At 58.6% G+C, this 22154-nt stretch overlaps 1 long non-coding RNA gene across 1 annotated transcript; it reads right to left on the bottom strand.

The window, feature by feature from the left end:
* Window positions 1-5691: 5691 nt before the first annotated feature.
* Window positions 5692-10728, bottom strand: LOC122467230. The gene is made up of 2 exons (XR_006292865.1): window positions 10609-10728; window positions 5692-6034 (listed from the first exon to the last, which is right to left on the bottom strand). It is a non-coding gene; the product is annotated as an uncharacterized LOC122467230 (long non-coding RNA).
* Between the last annotated feature and the right edge of the window lie 11426 nt (window positions 10729-22154).

Genomic DNA, 22154 nt, shown 5'->3' with positions numbered 1-22154 from the left:
CAGTGGGGGCGTCTTTGTGAAGATGTGTGTCCTGGGGCCCAGGGTCCTGTCCTAGGCCCCCAGCAGGCCTCTGGTTTTGTGGCCAAGCTGGCCCTCCTGGAAGTTTTTACGCTCCTGCACGGCATCACCCACGTGCCCCGGGGACTGGCATGTGAACCTGTTCCCGCCAGGCCCTGGAAGCCTGGGGATCAGCCTAGAGGAAATGCCTTAAAGAGAATAGAGGTTTTCAGGGGACCACAAGGACTCAACAGTTGCCATTGGCCCTTGACTTGTTTTCCCCAAACGGCCAAGCAAGTGCTCCGTCCACCTCCAGGTCCTGGTTTCTATGCCGGGAGCTCTGGCTGTCGTGGTCAGGATGCTGTGACCTTATTTGCCAATGTCACCTTGCGGTGCCCCAGTCCCTGCGGGGCGGAAAGACGGGCAGACCGGGCCAAGTCGGTTTCGAGGTGCGGATTCCTGCTCAGCCCCCACCCTCCCCCCGGCACGCAGGAGCCCAGACCACCGCCGGGGCCGATGTCTTCCACCGGAATCTACCACAGGGGCTGTCCCCCGACTGGCACGCGTCTCGGGGGCTGTGCTGGAGTCTGGGTTAAGGACTAGAACCCGGTAGGCACACAGCAAACACTGAGGTGGGACAACAGACCTGCCTTTGAGCTCCCTGGAGGCACCCGAGGACCACGTGGCAGGTGGGCGGGGGCTGGGGTGCTGGGCAGGGGCACATTTGGGGGTCGGTGGTTACAGGTCTCATTCTTCTTGCTTTCTCTCCTCAGGCCCACCCTAACCCGGAGCCCCCGGGGTGCCACACGGCCTGTCCTTTCCAGAGCTTTAAGACTACCAGGCACAGGCCCCGGAGGGCTCCCTTGACCCGCTCCCCTGCAGAGGGCACCGGATCAGCGACCTTGGCCGTCACGGTCAGCAGTTGCAGTAAATAGGGCACCAGGTTCCCTCATCCATGGGAAAGGGCCTGCCTCCGCCACGGCCGCCCCACCCTCCCGCCTTCCCCCCCGGGATAGTAAACACTGACGACCTTGGACCCGTCCCAGCTCCGCCTCTGGCCAGCAGTGTCACCCGAAGTGACCCTCACCTGTGTCATGGGACAATAACACCCCCTCTGGGGGCCGATGAGGATAAGACAAAATAGCCCAGCTCTGGACTCGGGGGTCCAGAGAGTCTGGATGTGAGGCCCCACTCCACCCCTTCCTAGCAGCGTACTCTCAAGTGATTGCACGAAACTCTGAGCCTCAGTTTCCCCAGCTGTTAAATGGGCATAATAACCGTAACTTCTCAGGGGGTTGGGAAGGTCAGACGGGATGCTGTGAGCAAGGCATCTGGCACCCAGCGGGGACACGTTTGCTCTGTCCCGGGCCTTCCGTGAGGCTGTGTTGGCACAACAGGTGGGCGGGGAGCTCACTGCCCCCCACGGCAGCTGGCCCCTGATGCCCAGCCCTGGGCTGGCTCCGGGGAGAGCTATCTCTGGGAGCTACACAGGGCAGCTGGGGGGCAGGATGGGGGAGCGCACAGTGACCCAAGCAGCCCTCACACAAGGTCAAGGACACGCAGTCACCCAGACCAAGGTGGAGAGAGGATTAGCCCTACACTGCCCTCAGGGCTGACCTTCAACACAGCCGGGCTGGAGCCTAGAAGCTGAAATCACCCCACCCGGCCCCTTGACTGCCTCCGGCTCACCCATCCTGGGATGGTGCGACCCCCAGACCTTCCCACCCCGCCGAGGGGGTCCCAGACCTGGGTCCGGATTTCTCTCTGGTCATTGCCCCCGCCGGTGGGACCCGTCCTCCGCCAGTGCTGACACCCTAATGCTACACAAACTCTCCCCCAGAGCTCTGCTGCTGGGCAGGGGCAGAGGATCCCCTCAAGCTGAGAAAACCCTGAGTCAGCTGACCCCATCCCAGTGAACTACCGGAAAGCTTCCTCCTCGGGGTGAAAAGGGAACTTGAGATGGAGACGAAGTCCAGAGGGAGTGAAATAAAGAACGTGACTTTTTCCTGCTTTTTCTCAAGTTTCGCCTCGTGTTTTCCCACCCGGACTCGGACAGCAAGCTGAGCACAGGGGGCCCCTTGAGAGAGGTGCCACACACGGGTTCTTTCAGGGACCACCTCCCAGGACGGCTCTGCGGATGACAGGACGTGAGGGGTGCACTATGGACGTGGCTCTGATTCTTAGAGGGCTGGTCCCCGCACAGTGTTCTCTCCGCCATCCGTGCCCCCCCCCAGCAGTGGGACAGAGCCCCGAGGTTTCTCTGATGCCACAGAGCCGGGATTTGGGGCTGCCGCAGATCACCAACGGATGTCACCGGTCCGCACAGTAGCACCGTGGCAGGGCCAAGAACACATTTGCTTTGCTGACACCTGTCACCGTGTCTGCACGGACGTTCGTTCCTGGGGGCTTGCTTGTCTGACACCTGCTCGGTGCCGTGCGGCCCCCTGGTAATGGGGCGTGTAAATGTGTGAATGCATGCCGGGCTCGTCAGCCCGCTCGGCAGAACCTTTCTCCAGGCAAAGCAATTTGCAGCAAAATGTGCTGTAAATATTTGTTCAGCCCAGGAAAATGACTTTAATTGCATAATTAAACTCGTGGTAGGTGCTTCTTCCGGACAAAACGACTGGGGAGAAGCTGAGACCACAGCTGTCCCTCTGAGTGCGTTGAAGACAGGGACTAAACGTCGGTTTGCAAAGATTTGGCTCTGCGTGCACCCCCCCACCACCCCGCTCCTTCATGCGATGGGGGTTTTGAGAACAGTCAGGGTGGATGAAGGAAGGGGCTTGGAGGCTGTTGGAGAGAGGAGGGGACGAAAAGTTCCCCAAATCAGAGAACCAACAGCAGAGGTACCCCGAGGCCCCCCGGACAGGAAGTGCACTGTGTTTTCCAAAAGTTCTAGTGAGCATCCCACCTCCCACGGAAAGCTGGTAACTGGAGCAAATGATCAATTAATTGGAAAAACAATAAACAGACTGAAAGAAGTTTGTTCTAGAAGAAAATAGTGCCTCCCAACCACTGATTAAAACCCAGCATTCTTTGCTAAAGTAACCACATCAATTCAACACTAAGGGAAAGATGCCCGCCACGAAAGACACGGCCACTGATTGATTCCGTTTATAGTAAATGTCCAGCACAGGCGAACCCACAGGGATAGAAATTAGATTTGTGTTTGCCTGGGGCCAGGCAGGGGGAGGCATGGAGGAACGAGGAGGGATTGCTAACAGGTACGGGCTTTGTTTTCGGGGTGCCGAAGATTCTCAAATGAGATTTCCACGAAGGTTGCAGACCCTGTGACTATATTAAAAACCGTGGAATTGTGCGTTTCAAGTGGATGCATTTTCTGGTACGTGAGTTACAGCTCAAAAGGTGGTTTGTTTTTTTTTTTTTAAAAAGAATACACTCAACGAAAACAGAGGTGTCTCTTAACTCACCTTAGAAACGTGTTGTCTGCCAGAGGGCCTGAGTCGGAGGCCCACGCTCACCTTGTCAAAAGGGGACACGAACGAGGAAGAGGGAGGCAGGGTGGCAGGAGCAGCCGGGCAGATTCCGAGAAATTGGAAAAAAAAGGACAGACTGTTTTTATTATGGGGTTCAATGTCATTTAATGCCAGGCCCGTGAACCTCTCCCAGTTATCAGGAGCACCAGAAGAATCATTTCTTTCACTGACTTCCAGGAGACGCGGGCCAGAGGACAGAAGCCTGGCAAAGCCATGAGGCCAGCAGGTGGCAGTGCTGGCACCACCAGGAGCCTCGGATCCCAGGCTGGCTTGCGTTGGCATTGAGTCCAAGGCCGTAACCACACACTTCGGCACAGAGAAGAACCCCGGAGTCAGGAGACCCGAGACCATCCCAGCTCTGAGAGCAGATCAGGAAACTCACCCAAACTGACTTGGCAATGGGAGGGAGGGTTTGGCTCATGTCACCACATCAGGGAAGGTCTAGACACAGGTGCTCCCCTGAACACCTAGGGCTCCAGCCATGCAGGAGGGTCCACTTTCCTCCCCCCTCCCCCCCGCCACCCCCCGTAGCAGAAGCGCTTGGAATGAGATCCGGGTCACGAAACCAGTACCCGCCGCAGCCACTAGAATCCTGGGACGGTCCCTTCCTCTCTGAGAGCTCCCCCCCCCCCCGCACAGGAGGGCCCTGCCTTGCCCCCTGGAAGTCTTTCTTCCTCCCACCTGTCATGGAGCTGGGGCCTGGTGGCTCTTCGGAGGGACCCTAAACTTGGGGTTTAGGGAGCCCAGGTCCAGGTGTGGGGAGAAGGACAAGGCGGAGAGGACGAGAGGCCCTGGGGGGCATGAAGAACACGGTCGGCCCACAGAGAGTTCACCCGAAGCCCCTGAGCTGGCCTGCGGTCCCACCCCGGGAACGCCCCCTGCTGCCTGTTCATGCTCCATCGCACCATCTGCCCCTCACATGCTGCTCAACGCGGCCGATGCCAAGTCCCCAGGAAGGATGGAGTGACACCAGACACCCAAACTCACCGGCGCCCCCCAGCCCCCCATCCCCCCTCCGTCTCCCCGCGGGCCACGGAAGGGGGGTGGGAACTCCCAGCCTGTAGCTGGTTTTGCCTTCAAGGACACGGGCAAAAGCCCAGGCGGGGAGTTGAAAGAAGCCCTCAGCATCCCCCGGGAAGACAAAGGGGACCCACTCAGGGGCCCAGGGGCAGTTCCAGGACCACAGCAGTTACAGGCCACCCAGCGGCTGGAAGCCTTGGCTGCCATCCAAGCACTGACCCCTGCAGGGTTCAAGGCTGCTCTTTGGGTCCGGGTGAACACAGCTCGCCCTACCCAGTGGGAGCCCCTGGCTCACGGTGGAGTTCTCTGCCAGGGGCTGAGGGCCACGCACCCCCCGGCCGCCCAAAATGGCCCCGGGGGACGGGTCTCTCCAGGTTTGAGCCTCCAGGCTGAGCACGGCCCCCGGGATTAACATAAACCTTCCTCCCCTCAGTGAGTAAAACTCCCTGCCGCTCCCCCTGCGCCCTCCCCACCCCCCCCCCCCCCGCCCCAGGTGAACTCCAGTCTGGCCTCGGCGGGCACAGAGGCTGCGGCGGTCTCAGGCCTCAGCGAGGGCTGCGTCACCACCAAGAGCAGAGACCAGGGGCACCAGAGGCCCCGGTGACTCATCAGGCAGCTGCTGTCCCGTTACGTAAAGCAGAGCTCAGAGCCATTAGCCGATAGGAGATGAAATTTACATTTTGAATTAACTTGGATCATCAGAACGCTTCCTCTCGACCCAGGGAAATTAAACATCAAGTCGGAGGGGCTGTGGGCTGGGGAGGTAGAGGCCCGGCCAAGCATGCTAGATTGGCTTTTGGTTTTTCTTTTCCTTTCTTTTTTTTTTTTTCAACAGGCTGCAGGCAAAAGGGGACAGGAGGACACCACCGCAAAGTCAGCCTCGGAGGCAGAGGGAGATGGAAAGTGGAGATACTCTTTCGCTCTTTTTTCCCTGGACAGAAGCACAACAGACCTGCGTGGCAGAATTAAATTCTGACCTGTCTGGTTTCCTCCGTCTCTTGCTCCTCTAATAGTGGTTATTTATTGAGCACTTATTATGTTCTGGCACTTAGCTGAACGCTTTGGAGATAAGGCAGAGTGAATCTGTCTTCCCCTTGCCCCCCCTTCCTGATTCCCTCCCGCCCCCCCACCCCCCGCCGCCCGCATCCCTCGTGGGGAGGCAGCTGGAGGGAAGAAGTAAAGAGACAGTTTTATTAACAATCAAGGCTCCCCGAGTTATGTTAGGAAATTTGTGAGCTTTTCAGACGCACTGCTCAGGAATGAGAGGCCCCAAAGTCCCGTCTGGCAACCAAGCTGCCAGCTGCCGGAAGCCCACTGCCCTCCCCCCGGTGTGTGTGAAGGGCCCTCCCTGGGGTTTGCACCGTCCTCTCTCCCAGCTGCCCTCGAGAGTCTGCATGGCTGTCCAAGTCAGAATGGCCCTCGCAGGCTGGGGTGAAGACAGCCGGCAAGCTGGAGATGTTGGCACCTTCCCGTGGCCTCTGGGTGTGTCTGTGACGGGCATCTCGCAGGATTGGTCCTTCCTGGAAAGAGACGGTATTCGCATGTCCTTCTAGCTTCGTGCTGTCCCTCACCGCCACCTCCCCCCCCCCCCCAACAGCTCCTTGGGGTAGGTCCCTGATCTATAGGGCCTTCCTGGATTCGGGGGCGGATTGATCCCCAGGACAGGCTTATCGCTCAAGTTGCCTTGGGTTGACTTGCTCCAATCTGAGGTCCTTCACATCCCGAACCCAGATGGTTGAGGAAGTTCAGCCTCCCCTGTGCCATGGGTGCTGGTTCTCGTAGGGAGGCATGTGCCCCGGGCCCCTCTGTGGTGTGGGTTCTGTCACGGCGCGAACATGGGAGCGAGACCGGAGGCCGGAGGCTGGGCTGCTCACTGCTCACCGGAGGGTCGGTTTTTCCCGCTGTCGAATATGAGAGACTGTGCTCCTGATGAGCGAAATGCCTATGCAGCTCCCAGCTGGCCAGGCCTCCCTAGAATGGCAGGCCTCCAAAATCAATCCGTCACTTTCCAATGAATAGTTATTGAACGCCCTCTGACTGCCTCACATTTAGAGCCGGCCCAAGTGCTTAGGTGAGCTGATCAGGACTGTCCTTCCTAATGAATTGGTCCCACAGGAGCCTCTGTCCTTTTCCCAGGGTCACTGACAAACTTCAAGCCTCCAGTTATCAGGAGCGCTATTTCCTGCGACCAAGAATCCACAGGCACGTTTTTTGCCCCGTCCAGAATTCCTGGACGGCCAGCCTCCTGGTCCACCCCCCAGACTGTGTAATTCTGCCTGGGCAGCCGGGCACGTTTGCAGTTTGCATTTGCCTCCCTCCCTCCTCCCTCTTTTTTTCCATCCATCAACCCAGCCGCTTATCCTTCTGCTTAACTATCTGTTCGTACACCCTCCAACCATCTAGGCCTCCACACGTCCTCATCCACCCAATGGACCACCCACCCTCCACTTAGGGGCTCATCTGGCCTCCGTGGGGTCCATTAGACATAAACTCTGCAGCCGCCCTGATCCATCCTTCCATCTTCTCAAGGTAACGCAGCCACCAAGCTGTGGGGGCCAGAATCTGAATGAGCTCTGCCTCGTGTTTCCACTCTGCCCTGCACCTCCAAGACAAAGTAATGGCTAAGCCTCACAGAGCAGAAACACCGGATGGCTCCCAGAGGTGTAGACACATTGCCACAAAGGTTCAGAGGAAGCAGCGGTTGAGCGGTGCTCACGACATGAAGTCAAATTTGGAAAGCCGGGATCTAAAGGGCAAAATAGAGGGGTTCCAGGGGGACTCGGTGGGGGAGGATGTGGACAAGGATCAAGGTGGGCGGAGGGTGGAATGTTGGGGGACGGGTGCACTGTGACTAGGGAGTAGGTGCCGTCTAGACAGGCGGGGGCTGAGCGGATGGAAGTGTGGCTTGGTCAGAGCAAAAGGTGTGGACGGTGGGAAGAGGGCCGCCCCCAGGCTGAACCAGATTATGGAAAGCCAGGTCGTGCACCTGAGCTGGGATTCATTTTGTTAGTGCAGGGGGGAGACGGGAAGCTGATGATAGAAAGTTTGCAGTGGGAGAAGCCACGACGCAGAGCAGACCTTGAACTTATTTGCTTTGGGGTGCTGGCTGGTGCCATCCTCCTCGGCCTGGGGAGATGGGCGCAGACCCATCTGCTGGCCCAGGGCTCTCCCCGTCAAGCCCACATGGCAGAACTCGGCCAACAGGGATCTTGAACGACCCGAGCCCAGAACACGGGTTGGCGTCGGGAGCGGGACTGACCGTGGGCTCGCAAAATGCCGCTGTCCGTGGTCATTCCATAATGGTCACTGCAGTCCCTGCCTACATCCACCAAGAACAAAATGGCACAGGAAATTGAACAGCTTCCCAGGGTCTTGCCTCTGGCAGGGGAGAAATCTAGGTCTTGTATGGTCTCAGACATAAGTGCTGGCCTGCTGCTGTGCTAAAAATTTCAGCATCCGAAAAGTTCCAAGCTAATTTTCAGGGGGGAAATTAGGGGAGAAGTGTCTTTTAAAACTCAGAGAATCTTGTGTTTAAAAACTTGGTTGCCAGGGAAACTCTTTCTCCAATACTTCCTTGCCACTATGTTATAAATGAAACCCCCTAACTGAAGGGTAATTAAGGTAATTGGTAACACTGCTTGCAGAGAGAGAATGTGGCACAGCAGTTGGGGGGGAAAGGGGCCCCCAACTTTTTAGGGCACACACACCCCTGAGCCCTGGGGAAGCTGGGCTCATTACGGCACACAGGGGGCTTGATGGCACCTTTGGAGGAGAATATAAGCCAGGGAACAGCTGCACGCTGTGTTCTGTGAAAGGCCAAGCAAGTGATTGCTGAAAGGAAATCTTAAATGTCATGCTGCTACCCCGTTGGCTTCGAATAGGTGAAAAGCTCCGTGAGTCAGCTAATGAGCAGATTGTGAAGGCCGCAGTGTTCCGGCCCCCTGTGGCCGTGTTAATGTATGTGGTACCAGGCAGGAGCTGAAGCAATTGTTATCTGCCACCTTCGGGAGGGAGGCAATTTAGCATTTAGTTTTTGGTCCCAGCCATCCAGCAATCCATCTGTCCATTCATCTAACTCTCCATCTGTTCATTCATCCAGTTGTCCGTCGGAACGTCCATCCACCCACCATCCATCCACCCATCAGGCCCGCCAGCCACCCATTTGTTCATTCATCTACCCATCCGTCTGTGTATCTGTCTTCCTGTCTGTCCCACTCACCATCCACCCAGCCATGTGCACATGGACACATCCAACAGAGATGGTAGGAAGGAAGAATAGATGGAAGGAAGGATGGAAGGATGGATGGATGGATGGATGGTTGGATGGATGGATGGACAGATGGACGGACAGATGGATGGAAGGAAGGAAGGATGGATGGATGGATGGATGGATGGATGGATAAATGGTTGGATGGACAGATGGACAGATGGACGGACGGATGGATGGAAGGATGGATGGATGGATGGATGGATGGACAGATGGACAGATGGACGGAAGGATGGATGGATAATGGATGGACAGAGGATGGATAGATGGATGGATGGATTGATGGACAGAAAGATGGGTGGATGGATAGAAAGATGGGTGGGTGGGTGGATGGATGGATGGATGGATGGATAAATGGTTGGATGGACAGATGGACGGATGAACGGATGGAAGGATGGATGGATGGATGGATGGATGGACAGATGGGTGGATGGATAGAAAGATGGGTGGGTGGATGGATGGATGGATGGATGGGTAAATGGATGGGTGAGTGGATGGGGGATGGAGAGATGGGTAGAAAGATGGGTGGGTGCATGGGTGGGTGGGTGGATGAATGGGTAAGTGGATGGGTGGATGGGTGGGCAGGTGGGTGGGTGGATAGATGGATAAGTGGATGGATGGATGGACAGACAGATGGATGGATGGGTGGATGGATGGATTGATGGGTGGATGGATTGATGGATGGTTAGATGGATGGATCAATGGACAGATGGATGGATCAATGGGCAGATGGATGGATGGACAGATGGATGGATGGGTGGATAGATGGATGGATGGTTGGATGGTTGGATGGATGGATGATGGATAGATACTCATTAATGAATGACTGAACATCCACTATCCATCTATCCACCTACCGTTATTTACTTGTGTAGGTATCTGTTCATTTATACATTCATCCATCTGTCCCCCACCCATCCATCCATTTACCCTTTCCTCCCTCCCTCCCTCTAGTTAGTAAACATGTACTGAGCACCCATATGGCTGGTGACAACGGCTGCCACTCACTGAGTGCTTACAGCATGACAGGCACTTTCCAGGCATGCTACGTTAGCAGCCTTGGGTGTTATTATGATCCTCATTCTATAGATGAGGCAGTAGGGTGTTCTTAGCGCTGGCAAGAGAGGGAGCTTGGATCTTAGCCCTTGTCTCCACCCCGGGTGCAAATCCCTAGAGGGGGGGCCGTGGGTTTGGCATCATCCGTCCACCAGCTTTACAACCCTCAGAGCAAGAGGTGAAGGAGGGCGGGGACGGAGAGCAAGAATGGAAGACCAGGAGGGAGACCTCCGTCTGAGGTTCCAGGAGCCAGAGGCTCTCAAAGACCCGGATCCAGCTGACTGGCTCTGACCCTCCCCTCCAGTGCGCGTGCACACATATGCACACCACCCACCCGGCCCCCTCCCCCTCCCTCAGGGTAAATACTGCCAACGTGGTCAGGGAGCTGGTGCCAAGGTGAAAAGTCCATAGATTACAAACCCTCGAGGTGGAGGCCAAGCCCCCGGGAAATGTTGTTCTCAGAAGCTGAGACCTTTTCCCCAGTCAGCTTCCGGCTAGTCCCTCCACCCCTTCCCAGGGAATGCCAAGTAGGCGAGCTGGTGCCCCCAGCCTTGGCCTCTGCCTCCCGCTTCATCGCCTTGCAAGGTACCTTTCCCCCAGAGCGGGGCTGCTTGTTGGAGGACTTCCTAAGTACCAGGGGGCCCGGGGCCACGCCAGAGTGGGGAGGGTCGGCCCAGCCAGCGTTCCACTGGGAGGGGGCTCACCGTTCTCATTCTCATTCACTTCTCTGTGCCTCGGCTCCCTCTTCTGTACAAGAGGGACAAAACCTACCTCTTAGTGGGAGTTCACAGAAGGGGCGCACGTCCGGTGTTCCGAATGAGCTTGGCACACAGTAAGCGCCTAATAAATGTCAGCTCTTTACGGCGATGGCCTCCTCTGTTCACTGCAGGCCTGTGGGGGAGAGCGTGTTGGACAGAGGGGCCCAGCCGTTGAGTCCGGCTGCGGGGCTGCTGTGCACGTAGGCGGCCCGGGGGCCCGCTGAGCACCGGCACCTTGCAGAGGAGAGGGTCGGACTGCGGTCGTGTAGATCTGGGAAGGGCACCCTGAGCCGACGTGGCAAGCCGCAGTCCTGGGGGACACTGCCAGGTTGCAGACACTGGTGGGAGCCGAGACCCAGGGAGGGGACGCCCCTCGGCGTGTCTTTGGGAACAGGTGTTAGGAGCTCTACGTGGTCTGAAGGGACTGATGAACATTTGTTGAGGGAGCCACTGAAGAAGAGGGCTGACCTGAACCAGCTCCCCGCCACCAGTGACCCGCGCGGTGCCCCGTGTCGGGCAGACATTCAGTGCCACCCGTCGTCACATCCCGAACAGCAGACCGCCTCTCTGGGCCCCCCAGGGTCCCCTCCGCCGCAGCCGTGACATCAGTGTCCAGCTTATGGGGCTCGGGGGGTGGAGGACTTGCCAAGGTCCCCGGATGCCAAGGGCAGGGCCGCGTTTGAACCCCGGTGTGTCTGAGCCCAGAGGGGCTCTCTGCCTTCCAGCCGTCTGCGGACCCCGGGGAGACAGGCCTGGATCCCCCCAGCGCTTCGCAGACGCTTCCAATGGTTGGGTGGCGGTCTGAGCGCCCAGCCACCGCTTGCTGAGTGTTAGCCCCAGGGCAGGCTCCGGGGCTCCTGGGCAAGCCCGCCATGCGGCCCTGGGCTTCGGGCAACAGTCTCCGTCGGGGGTCCCTGCCCAGGGGTGGGCTCTGAGGACGCCTTGGAACTGCTTCCCGAGCCCAGAGCTAAGCCTGGAACATTTGTCCCTTCCTGGATAAGCAAGCCTAACACCTGCCCCCTAGTCAAATGTGCCTTCGTTCTCACGTTGTGTACGAGAGACAGAGGGGAGTTGGCCGGGGGGACCCCCTTCTCCGTCCTTCCTGCATCCATCCCCAGATGATGCCACGTCCCTCCTGCCTCCGCTCCCCCCGCCTCCCACCCAGGTAGGCAGGCAGACGGGGCGCTGTACCCCGTCTCTCCAGGCGGGGAAACTGAGGCTCAGAGCTGGGAAGAGGCAGACCTGAGGCTCCCAAGTTTTCTCTTGCTCGCGCTGCAGACAGTCTGGGTGAGTCATCCAAGGTCACCCAGAGCCTCCACCGCAAGACGACAACAGTGTTTTGACTTCGGGTCAGGCCCTCCTTCCATCCCGCCGCGCCGTGAGGGGAGGGAGGCGTGGGGGCCGCCGGGGGCCTCTTTAATTCATGAGTTACTGGCAAAGGCACAATCTCGGGGGAAGATTGATGACTGGCTGCAGGTATTGGTGGGCGGATTCATAAAGCTGTCTGCAGCGGGCCGTAAATCAGATGAATATTCAAGATTCCGCCTCGGGAGCAATTCTCCAGCTCTGGCAATAACAAGACAGATATGCCGCAGGAAGGCGGGCGCGGTGGCCTCAGGAGCCCCCGCGCGAGGCTCTTTCCACTTGCACAGAACTTCTGCTTTGCCTGGGGAGCTTGGGCGGCTCGAGACAGAGAGGAGATCGTGGGCCCCAACCCCAAAAAGCAGACCCCTTTTAACAGATACGGTTTTGGTTTTTTCTTTAATCACTAAGGTCTTTACATGCAGTGAAATACACAGGTCTTAAGGGGAAAGTGGGCTGAGTTTGGACACCTGTGTGTGACCACCACCCGGATCAAGATCTAGAACATTCCATCATCACCCCCCAGAAAGTTCCCTTGGGCCCGACGCTATGCATCCCACCTCCCCGAGCCCCCAGGCAACCACTGAGCTTCTTTCTGTCACTGGTGGAAGGTTGTGCCTTATCCAAGGCGGACAGACTTCTGGGGTCCCTGCCCAGGGGTGGGCTCATTGCCCACCTGGGTTCCTTCTCCGGGTCCAGGTTAGTGTTCTGCTCAGCCTTGGGGGGGGGGGGCGCGGCATGCATTATCGGGACCCTCTCGTGCATGGCTGCGTGGCCCCCTGGAAGCCTTGGCCATGGCGGGTTGAGCCGTTCGCCCAGCGTGGCCGCCTGGCCTGTTCCCAGCTCTGCCCGTGTGGGGCAAGGCGACTGGATGCCCGTACTCAGCTCTCTGGGGACCTCCTCTTGGAGGTGGCGCTGCTGGGCCCAGGGGCACATGTCTGCTGACCTGTGCAGGGAAGCGCCCCACGGATTTCCAAGTGCGTGAGATGTTGGTGCCTGCCGGCCCAGACCAGCATCTCACGGGCGCTTGGCGGTCTGTTGTTGGACCCCCTCCGGCAGGTGTGTGGGGGCATCGGCACGGGACCGTCCTCTGTGTGATTCGGAGTCTCCACTGGTCCCACGGAGGCAGGATTTCCCCTCCCCTGACCAGCCGATGGGGACGCAGCTCGGCTCCGGCTGAGTTCAGGGGCTCAACGCCTAGGCTCCACCTTCCACGCGAGGCTGAAGCTTCTTCCCGGGGGCCGCTGAGGCCCAGCTCAGACGGGTCCTTACAAAGCTGTCCCCCGGCTGCCCACTGCACCCAGGATGCAACCCCGACTCTCCCTGTGCTTGGCCGCAAGGCCCTGGGGCATCCCACCCTGGCCACCCCTCTGCCCTCAACTCAGGCCACAGTCCCTCCTGCCAAGCTGGCTGCGGCCTTCTGCCTGGAGAGTCGTAGAGGTGGGGTCTGCGTTTTCACCCCTGCCCCACTCTGGGGTCCCACAGCCTTGTTCTCAGGGAACCCCTGAGGGTGTAGAGGCTTCAGAGAGCTCTTCTGCCCTGCCATCTGCCGGTCCCGTCTGTCTGTAGACGGGGGGGGGGGGGGGGGGGGGGGGGTGGATGGGGGGACCCTGGGAGGGGTCACCGTCGCCTCCTGCAGCAGTCAGCTTGCTGGCTGTGGGTTAGGTGCCGTGTGCCGTCGCTGCCCCCACCGTGATCCTCACCTGGAAACTGAGGTCACCGTAATGCCAAAGACCCCCCCCCCCCCCCCCGCCCTTCCCAGTCTCCAGCCTCTCTGAGGACTGGAAACCCTGAGTGGTCTGGCATCTTGCCTGGTAAGGGAGCCCTGGGCCGGCTTCGGGCAGAGGCCAGCCTCCTTGAAATGCCTCCCTCTGGGGGTTCACACCCTCCCAGTAAGGCAAAAGGAAGCCTCTTGCCATTTCCTCCTCTGGAGAACATCTCCCCGCTCGCCGGCTGCCAAGATGAACTTCTCTGCTAATTCTGGGCTCTATTATTTCATTGGTATCAGCTGGCACCATAGGCAGATATGAAGTTCATACTTTGGAAGGACCCGTCGGCATCCCAGAGGCCAGACCCGCCCCCCCCCCCCCCAGGGCGGGGAAAGCCAACACTCACTTTGTCCGCAGCAATGCCCTCCCCCTGGTGTTCTGTCCTGGGGTGGGCGTGTTGACAGAGGACCCTCTCCCCACCACCCCCGCCCCTGCAATCTCTCCCCAGGGCTGCAGGCACTAACACCCTAGTGCCCGGGGAGGGGAAATGTCCCGGGTTATCCCTCCCCGGCCCTTCCAGCAGCCCCGATTTCTATGCATGAACCCCGGTGCCACCCACCAAGCCCTCGGACCAGCTCCCCAAAAGGCAGTCACCCCAGCTTTCTCCCCACCGAGGGAAAAGTTTCTTGTCCTAGACTTTCAAAGTCCGAGAAAGAACCTTAGCAACACAGGCACGTCCACGGGCAGACATGTGCGTCATGGAAAACTTGGAGGCTGGTGATTGGGACATCTCTGCTGCAGCGAGCCAGGCCCCCGAACGCTTGAAAAACAACATAATGTATTCCTGTCTGCAGCTCTGAGCAAAAGCTCATTTCGTGTCTTGTGTTTCCATTTCCTGAGGATTAATAGGTGTGGAGGGGGACTCGGGCTTCGTGCCGAATATTTATTTAGTCAATATACACATCAATTTAGCAAATTAGAGATTGCAAGCCATTTCTAAGCAATGCTGTAAAAATAATAGCTGTACTTTAAACTTGTAATGGATTTTGGTGTGGGTGGGGGGGTGACTACGTGCCTGGTACTTTATAAGCACAGAGTTTAGTTCTCCTTAAACTTCAGCAAATGTCTGAGTCATTGTGGGTGTTTGTTAAGAAAGCAGACATCTCAAGCCCGTCGTCTGGGGTACGCGGAAGGGGGTCTGGGGTGGGGGCTCTGAAACACACTTGGAGAAGCCAGAGTGGGCTCTGGGTGGAGGGACCCTGCGTGTAGACCCCGGCCGTGCTCCTTCTCGCCGGGTGACCGCAGAGGACGGGGTTCTCGGCACTGCCGCCCTTTGGGGCTGGGTGGTTCTCTGTCACGGGGAGGGGGCTGTTCTGGGCCTCAGAGGATGTTTCTGGCAACATCCCTGGCCGCCCCCACCCACCAGATGCCATTAGCAGCAGCCCCAGTTGTGGTGATCACTGGTGTCTCCAGAAATGGGCCCGTGTTCCCTGGGGGCGGGGGCACGATTTCCCCCCGTTGGGAATTACTGGTAAACAGCAAGGCTCTCAGACCCTCTGAGCCTCAGTTTCTTCCCAGAGGCCCCGCTTCTGCAGCGCAGTGAGAGCGTGGCTGCTGCCCACGAGGGCTCAGGGACCAGCAAGGACTCGCCCAGGGGCATCCAGCCAGCGCCCGGCTGAGCTGGGGGGTGCGAGCCGTGTCCTGCTTCTTGGAATGCTCAAGGGCTTCTGCTCTGCCTCCGTCAGCCAGGGGAGCTTCCCGCCCCTCCGTCTCCCCTGCTCTCTCTCAGCACCGCTGCTCTCTTGCCGGGACTTCACCGACTGTCTCCTGCTGGGATGGGGACCCTGTGAGTCGCCCCTCCTGGCTTCCGCCGTCCTGGCCCCCTCTGTTTTACCAGCTCGTGGCACGGTGTCGATGAATCAAAGAATGATAGAATGGCTCCCCTGAACGGTTGCCGAGGCAGAGCCGCTGACTGCCCCGCATCATCTACTTTCCCCATCTTCTCCAGGAACAAGGACCCCGATTTTTAGCTCCTGGGCACATGGATGTATGACTGAGTGCTGGCCAATGACATGTAAGTGGAAGTCTTGTGTGTGGCCTTCCAGGAAGTTTCCTCACAGAGAGGGAATAAGTCCTTCCTCGCGCCTTTCTCTTTCTTGATGGCTGGAATGAGGACGTGAGGGCTGGAGCACAAGCAGCCACCTTGGTCTGTGAAGTAGAAGCTCTGTGTTGAGGATGGAGGGGCAACGAAGTCGAAGGGACGTGGGCGCTGGTGACTTCTGGTTTGATTTCTCCGTTCCACATAACACACTGAATCCTAACCGATGTTCTAGGCTTCGGGGAGTGGCCAGGACGGAGGAGGGAGCAAATGTTGTTTCTTTCTGTCCCGGCTGCTCCCACATCAATGGGTGGCATGGGGCCTGGCAGTCAGAAAGAGTTCCCACCTACACTGTCAAGTCAGGTCCCCCCGAGCTCCCAAGGTCAGAGGCGAATCTGAGGTCCCGGGAAAGAGGCAAAGGGCTGAGGAGCAGAGGCAGGACACAGGAGTGAGAAATGGGCCGGGCTTCCAGCCTTGAGATGCCCACTCAAGAGCCAATGTTTCTTCCTTGTCATTACCGCTTCTCTGACTTCCACTCAAGTACTCCATTCATTCACTCGTGCATTCATGCAATGAATGCCACGCTAAGCCTGCCGGAGGCCGGGGCCTGGAGCCTGGATGATAAGGATTACAGCTTCTGGAATCCTGGGGCGAAGCCAGCTAGTCGGGGGAGACAGAACACGAAGCAGCGAACGGGGAAGGGGACCGGGGGTTAGAGTGGCCTGCTTGGCTGGGAATGAAGGGAGGTGCAGTTGAGGGTGTCTGAGCGGGGGCAGCTGTGGGTCGGAGAGACAGGAAACACGCCGTGGGAGGTGACAAGTGCGGAAGGAGGGCCTCAGGGAGCCGCTATGGCGTCGGCAGAGGGACCAACCTGTGCAAAGGCTCGTGAATGGGGAGTGTTGCAGGGGCGGGATGATAGGCAGCCAGAAGGCTGGACTGGGGGGGGGGGCAGCCTTGAAGGCGATTCAGTTAGGGGCTCAGGTCAAGGGGACCCCCGTCAGGGAATTATCCAGGGGGGCTGGAACCACATAAGCTCCCGCCCGGGGCTTTGCATGCTGCGGCTGGTTTTCTCCGCAGCCCCTTGGGTGCCCTGGGCACCTGCCCGTGACTCCGGGAGCTGGAGGCCTTTCTCAGACCACTCGAGCGGCTCCTCCCACATGTGGGGCAGGCTGTCCACACCCCCCCACGCCCCCACCGGGCACGGCTCTCAACCCATTTTATTGGGCCCATTTTGCCAGGAGGAAAATCGAACTGAAGCCCAGGGAAGCTAAGTCATTTGATCAACGACACACAGGATGTGGCAGCCAGGACTTGGATCCGGAGAGGCTGTGTGTTGACCACCCGCCCTGTGGCATGGGTCCTACTTGGTTCTGATTTTGACTTGAAGGCCCCGCCAAGCTCAGGGTAGACCCCATCCTTCAGCTGTGACAAGCACCTGGGGACTTTGTCACGAGGGCTGGGTTTGGGTAAGAGAGAGGAGAGGAGGCGTCAGATTCCGGCCACGTTTGGGGGTTGAGCCGACAGACCTGGAAACGCAGATAGAATGTCAGCAAGGCGGAGAAGCAGCAAAGACAGCCCCTAGATTCTTGGCTTCGAACAGCAGGCAGGGCCAGGTGGGGCTGGACCACCCCGCGGCCCCTTCTTGGTTCCGACATCCCGCTCACGGAGGAAAATCACGAGCCGTGTTCCACAGTCGCGCCCAACGCTTTAACGAATGGCTGCTCCCCCGGGAGTGGGCTTTCTGAGGATGGCCACCTCCTAGCAACACCAAGGGGGCTCGGCTGTGACATGGGCGGCTCACCGCGGGTGCCCACGCGGGAGCACAGAGCCACCCTAACATCGGAAGCTGACTTTTAAAGGGATGCCCGTGTGGGGGCGCCTGGGGGGCTCAGTCGGTCGGTTAAACGTCCGGCTTCGGCTCAGGTCACGATCTCGCGGTTCGTGGGTTCAAGCCCCGCGTCGGGCTCGGTGCTGACGGCTCGGAGCCCGGAGCCTGCTTCGGATTCCGTGTCTCCCTCTCTCTCTGCCCCTCCCTGCCCGCGCTCTGTCTCTATCTCAAAAATAAATAAATGTTAAAAAAAAAATGGGTGACCGTTTTTTAAAAGCATTTTAAAGTAATTCCATTGCGTGCATGCAGTTTTTGGCTGCCCAGGAAAACAATCCTCAACATGGTTCAAGGGTGTTTGTGGGGGGGGGGGTGGGGAGAAAGGGGGATGTTTAGGACTTGCGGAAATTGGGAACGAAGCGGGGGCTGTGAGAAAGGAAAGAGTTTGGAGAGACAGCACGCCAGGCAGGGGACCGACGGAGACAAAGGACAGGAGGCAGAAAAACGACTGGCCGTGTTTGGCCCTGGCCGGCAGGGTGGCCCTCTGAGCCCTTCTAGAAGATGCCGGGGCGTGGGCCAGGGTGGAGGCTGATCAGGCTGGGAAAGGAGTTACGGGTTCACCGAACGTAGCAGTGTGACCCCTCAGGAATGACAGGTGGGGCGTGAAAACGGATGCTTCTCTCTCAGAGGGGCTTTGGTTTTATTTAATCTGATCCAACACATTGTCACTGAGGGCCCGCCATGTACAAAACCTTCATGAAGACACGATGGGGAGCCAGACAGACGTGGCCCCTGCCCAGGGGCACCCGCTCTAGTGGGGCAGCTAAGAGACCATGGTGTGAGGTCACCCTTGGGCAGGCCCTTCTGGGGAGCAGGCTGAAACCTGGGGAGAGAACTGCCCTCAATCCCGTGGGTTGTTCTGGAAGGAAGACAGACACATTCTTGCTGCCTTGAGGAACCTGCTCGTCTACCATTTTTCTCCATCCAGAAAGGGGTTCCTCAGTTTGGGACTGACTCAGACCGAGGACAGAGGGCCCCCGGGCAGCTTGGGTGTCCCTCTGCATGTGTCCCGTGAGCAGAAGGCAGCCGTCAGGATTTAACTTCTTTGTCCTGAGCAATTCGGCTCCAGCTGAGCACGCTCAGTTGAACCCGAGTCCTTTGGAGCAAGGCTGCACCTCCTTGGAAGGCCCGAAGGGGGCGCCCCCATCACGCAAGCACATCTGTGCGCAAGACGTCTCCTCCCCGCCCAGCAGGTGGTTTGTCCTGAGATTTCTTACGATTACAGACACACTGGACCTGCGAGGAGCTCTAATAAATATGAATTTCTCTAATTTGTCACATTTCCACGGATGTTCTAGCACTTGAGCAGCTGGGGCTCAGGGATGCGAGACCCACTCCTTAATTGGTCCCTAACTTAATTCTTAACCCTTCAGCGATTTCTTGCCCGGTGTTTTTCCTTCAGGCTGTGCACATGGGCATACAGACAAAGCCAGGGACTTCTACAGTTTGGGACCGGAAGGGACCTTTAAAGAATAACCAGCCCCTGTCGGGCTCTGTGAGCCAGACGTTGTTCTAAATGTTTGACCGGTGCTCATTTACTCCCCACCCTCTTGTCAAACTGTCCACCCTCCCCCCCAGGGCAAGCCACCGCAGGACCCACAGAGGAGGGGACGCGCCTTCCTGCTTGATTTCTTCCAGGGATGGGGAGCTCACTCCCCGTTCCTCACGCGGCAGCAGAACACCTCTGTACCCCACAGTGCCAACAGTGATGAGCCCCTCTCTGAGTCCTCAAGGGCTCCAAGTTTGTCTCAGAAAACACTCGAAGTCACCCTCGCTGTGATAAAGACAGCCCTTCGTGGGTCCAGACACTCCTCCCTCGATCCCGCTGCCCTGCTGTGGGTGACTCCACTCTTGGTCACCGGACCCAGTGCCTGAAACAGACCTCGGGGAGGAAGGCATCCTCTGGGGTTTACAGAATTCCGGACCTCGTTCCATATTAAGCAAGGACGAAAAAGAAGCAGGGAGAAGCATTCCTCTCTCGAAGGGCACTCACTCCAACGGGCCCGGACCCTTGAGCTGGCTCTGCGGATGCCAGTGTGTCCCGAAGAGGCTGGGGGGCGGCGGGGGGCAGGGGGGGAGTTCTGCCTGCTTGGGAGTGGTGACAAAGCGGCCCGCACATGGCACTCGTCGTGGGCCACGTGTGTCTGAGCCTCTCAGAAGCTGCCCAGGGAGGTGTGGACCGGCTGCCCCACACGTGCACCTGACCCGTGGGGATATGGGGAGGACCGAATGAGAAAACACACACAAAGAGCTTGGAACGAGGCCTGGCAAACGCCTGAGAAATGCAGCCCGTGAACAGTCCCGTTTAACAGATGGGGAAATCGAGGCCAGGGAGGCTAAGCAATCAAGCCAGGAATACGATGGGGCCTCCTGAGCCCTGGTCCGCATCCTGGATGTTAAAACCCTGGACGCTAGCCCAGACCCCTCGGGGAATCAGGTGCATGATACAGATGATAAAAATGAGATGCTTCTGGAGGCCGTTCCGGAGAGACGCTTTCTGAGTACCGTCCATTAATGAGCGGCTATCATTGTTCTCTCTGGGGACACTATGGCCGGGGAGACTAGACCTGGCCTGAGGCCAAACGGGGAGGCAGGACTTGAACTCAGGGCTCTCAAACAACCACACGGTACTGTCCTTACTGCTACTTCCTCGTGGGCAGAACAGGCAGGCTCTACACCAAGGCAGCACCTTCGCGGTGACACCCCATGGCATACCCAGAGGTGCTGTAGCTCATGCGGCATCACCAGGAAGGGCAGGGCTACCTTTGGTGGCCAAAGGGGGTCACGGGGAAATACGTGGGCTCAAAGCCTGCAGTGAGGCCCTCCGCTGAGCACCTGCGACCAGTTGCCTCCCTGCCCTGAGCTCAGCTCCCCGAATCGGATTATTGTGCCTGTTTCGCCGAGAACACCGTGGCACGGGTGGGAATGAACCCAGCCGGTGAGGCTCCCGGTCGGTCGTGGCTCCTCCCCGCCGCCACGGCCGCCGGAAGATGCGCCAGCTGTGTTCCGACCGGGGCCTGGACCCGGGTGAGAGCTTCCGTGCAGAGGAGGCCTGTCTAGGGCAGGGGTCCACGCTGGGGCCGTTGCCCTAAGCGAGTTTCTGGCCCACTGGGCTCCCAGGCTTCGAGGGAGTAGCTCTGTCCCCCAGGAAAGCCTCCAGGTTCAAACTAGCCGAGGGGCAAAGCCAAGCCACCGATGCAGCCGAAGAGCATTGCCCCACCCTTGGCCTTGGGGAGTTTTGGGGAGTTCTGCTGTCCTGGCAGGTGGCGATGAGGTCCACCCAGTTTCCCCCTCACTGCCTCCCTCCCTGCTTAGACAGGGCTTTGTGCGGCCTTGCTTTTTTTTTTTTTTTTTTTTTTTTTTTCACCCAAGTCCCGAGCAGTGTGGGCAGAGCTTGGACAGGGTGCGGGTGCTGTCCCCAGCTAACCCAAAGCCAGTGTCTCTGACAGCTTGGAAGTTTCTAGCAAGAGATCCAGCCTGAGCTGGTTCCATTAATCATTCCCTGTAGACTTGACCTGGTGAATTCTCCAGGCCACAGGAGAGCCCGGGCCCTAGCTGTGAGCGTTACAGTGGGGGCGTTTTGGTGACGGCCCCAAGGGAGGAGGGGGTTTGAGGTCAGTAGGGAAGGAGTGAGCTCCCTCCCGTGCCTGGGGTCACACCCCCTGCCTCACATGGCCGAGAGCCACGATGGGGTGGGTTGAGACCAGACAAGAAATGGGCAGGTGCATCCAAGCTGGGCAGGGGTCCCCGCGGAGACCGGGGTGCCTCTGTTTATTAACCCAACACTCCCTGAGCGCCCGGTGGGAAGGGATGTGCTGGCTGCAGACATGATGAAGAAAGAAAACCATGGTCAAGGCCGGTAAGATAAAGAAAGGCTGTGTTCATGGAGCACTTCCCACCCCTCAGGCCCCGTCCCACGTGCCCCCCACCCGCCCGAGTGGCCCAGAAGTGGGCGGAGTGGTCCCTGCCTCCACTCTGTGGCTCAGCAAGGTTGGCCCTGCGGCCAGGGTTCCCACACTAACAAGTTTGAACCGGGCGTCCAGCTCCAGGGCCTGAACCCTGAGCCCCTGAGTCACTTCCGAGCCACCATGGGAACAGTCCTGGGAGGGAGATCGAGAACGACCCCAGTCCGATGACCAGTTTCCCATGATGTGGTGCATGGGACAGCTGGGGACTCCTGGGGACGTGCAGGTCCTGGAGACCACTGGTGGCCAGGACCCAGACCCATTAATAGCAGCTGGGGGGGAGGCGAGGGGGCTTCCCTGGGAGGCGACTGGGCAGAGGATGGGGTACGAGGCCCGGGTGGGGAGCTGGACCCGCCCACCACACCGCCTTGTCACCCCAGACCCACGACGACGACGGCCCAACAAGGCTGTCTCCACTGGGGACCGACCAGCAGGTGAATGCCAATTCCAAAGCCACAGGCAACACCAACATGGTCCCTCCGTGGGGGTGAGAGACACGAGCCTCCCGCCTGGAGGAGGGACACCTGAGTCGAGTCCTGG

This window comes from Prionailurus bengalensis, chromosome A3 (assembly GCF_016509475.1).
Source record: "Prionailurus bengalensis isolate Pbe53 chromosome A3, Fcat_Pben_1.1_paternal_pri, whole genome shotgun sequence".
Taxonomy (NCBI): domain Eukaryota; kingdom Metazoa; phylum Chordata; class Mammalia; order Carnivora; family Felidae; genus Prionailurus; species Prionailurus bengalensis.
This window is presented reverse-complemented; position numbering and strand designations above follow the sequence as displayed.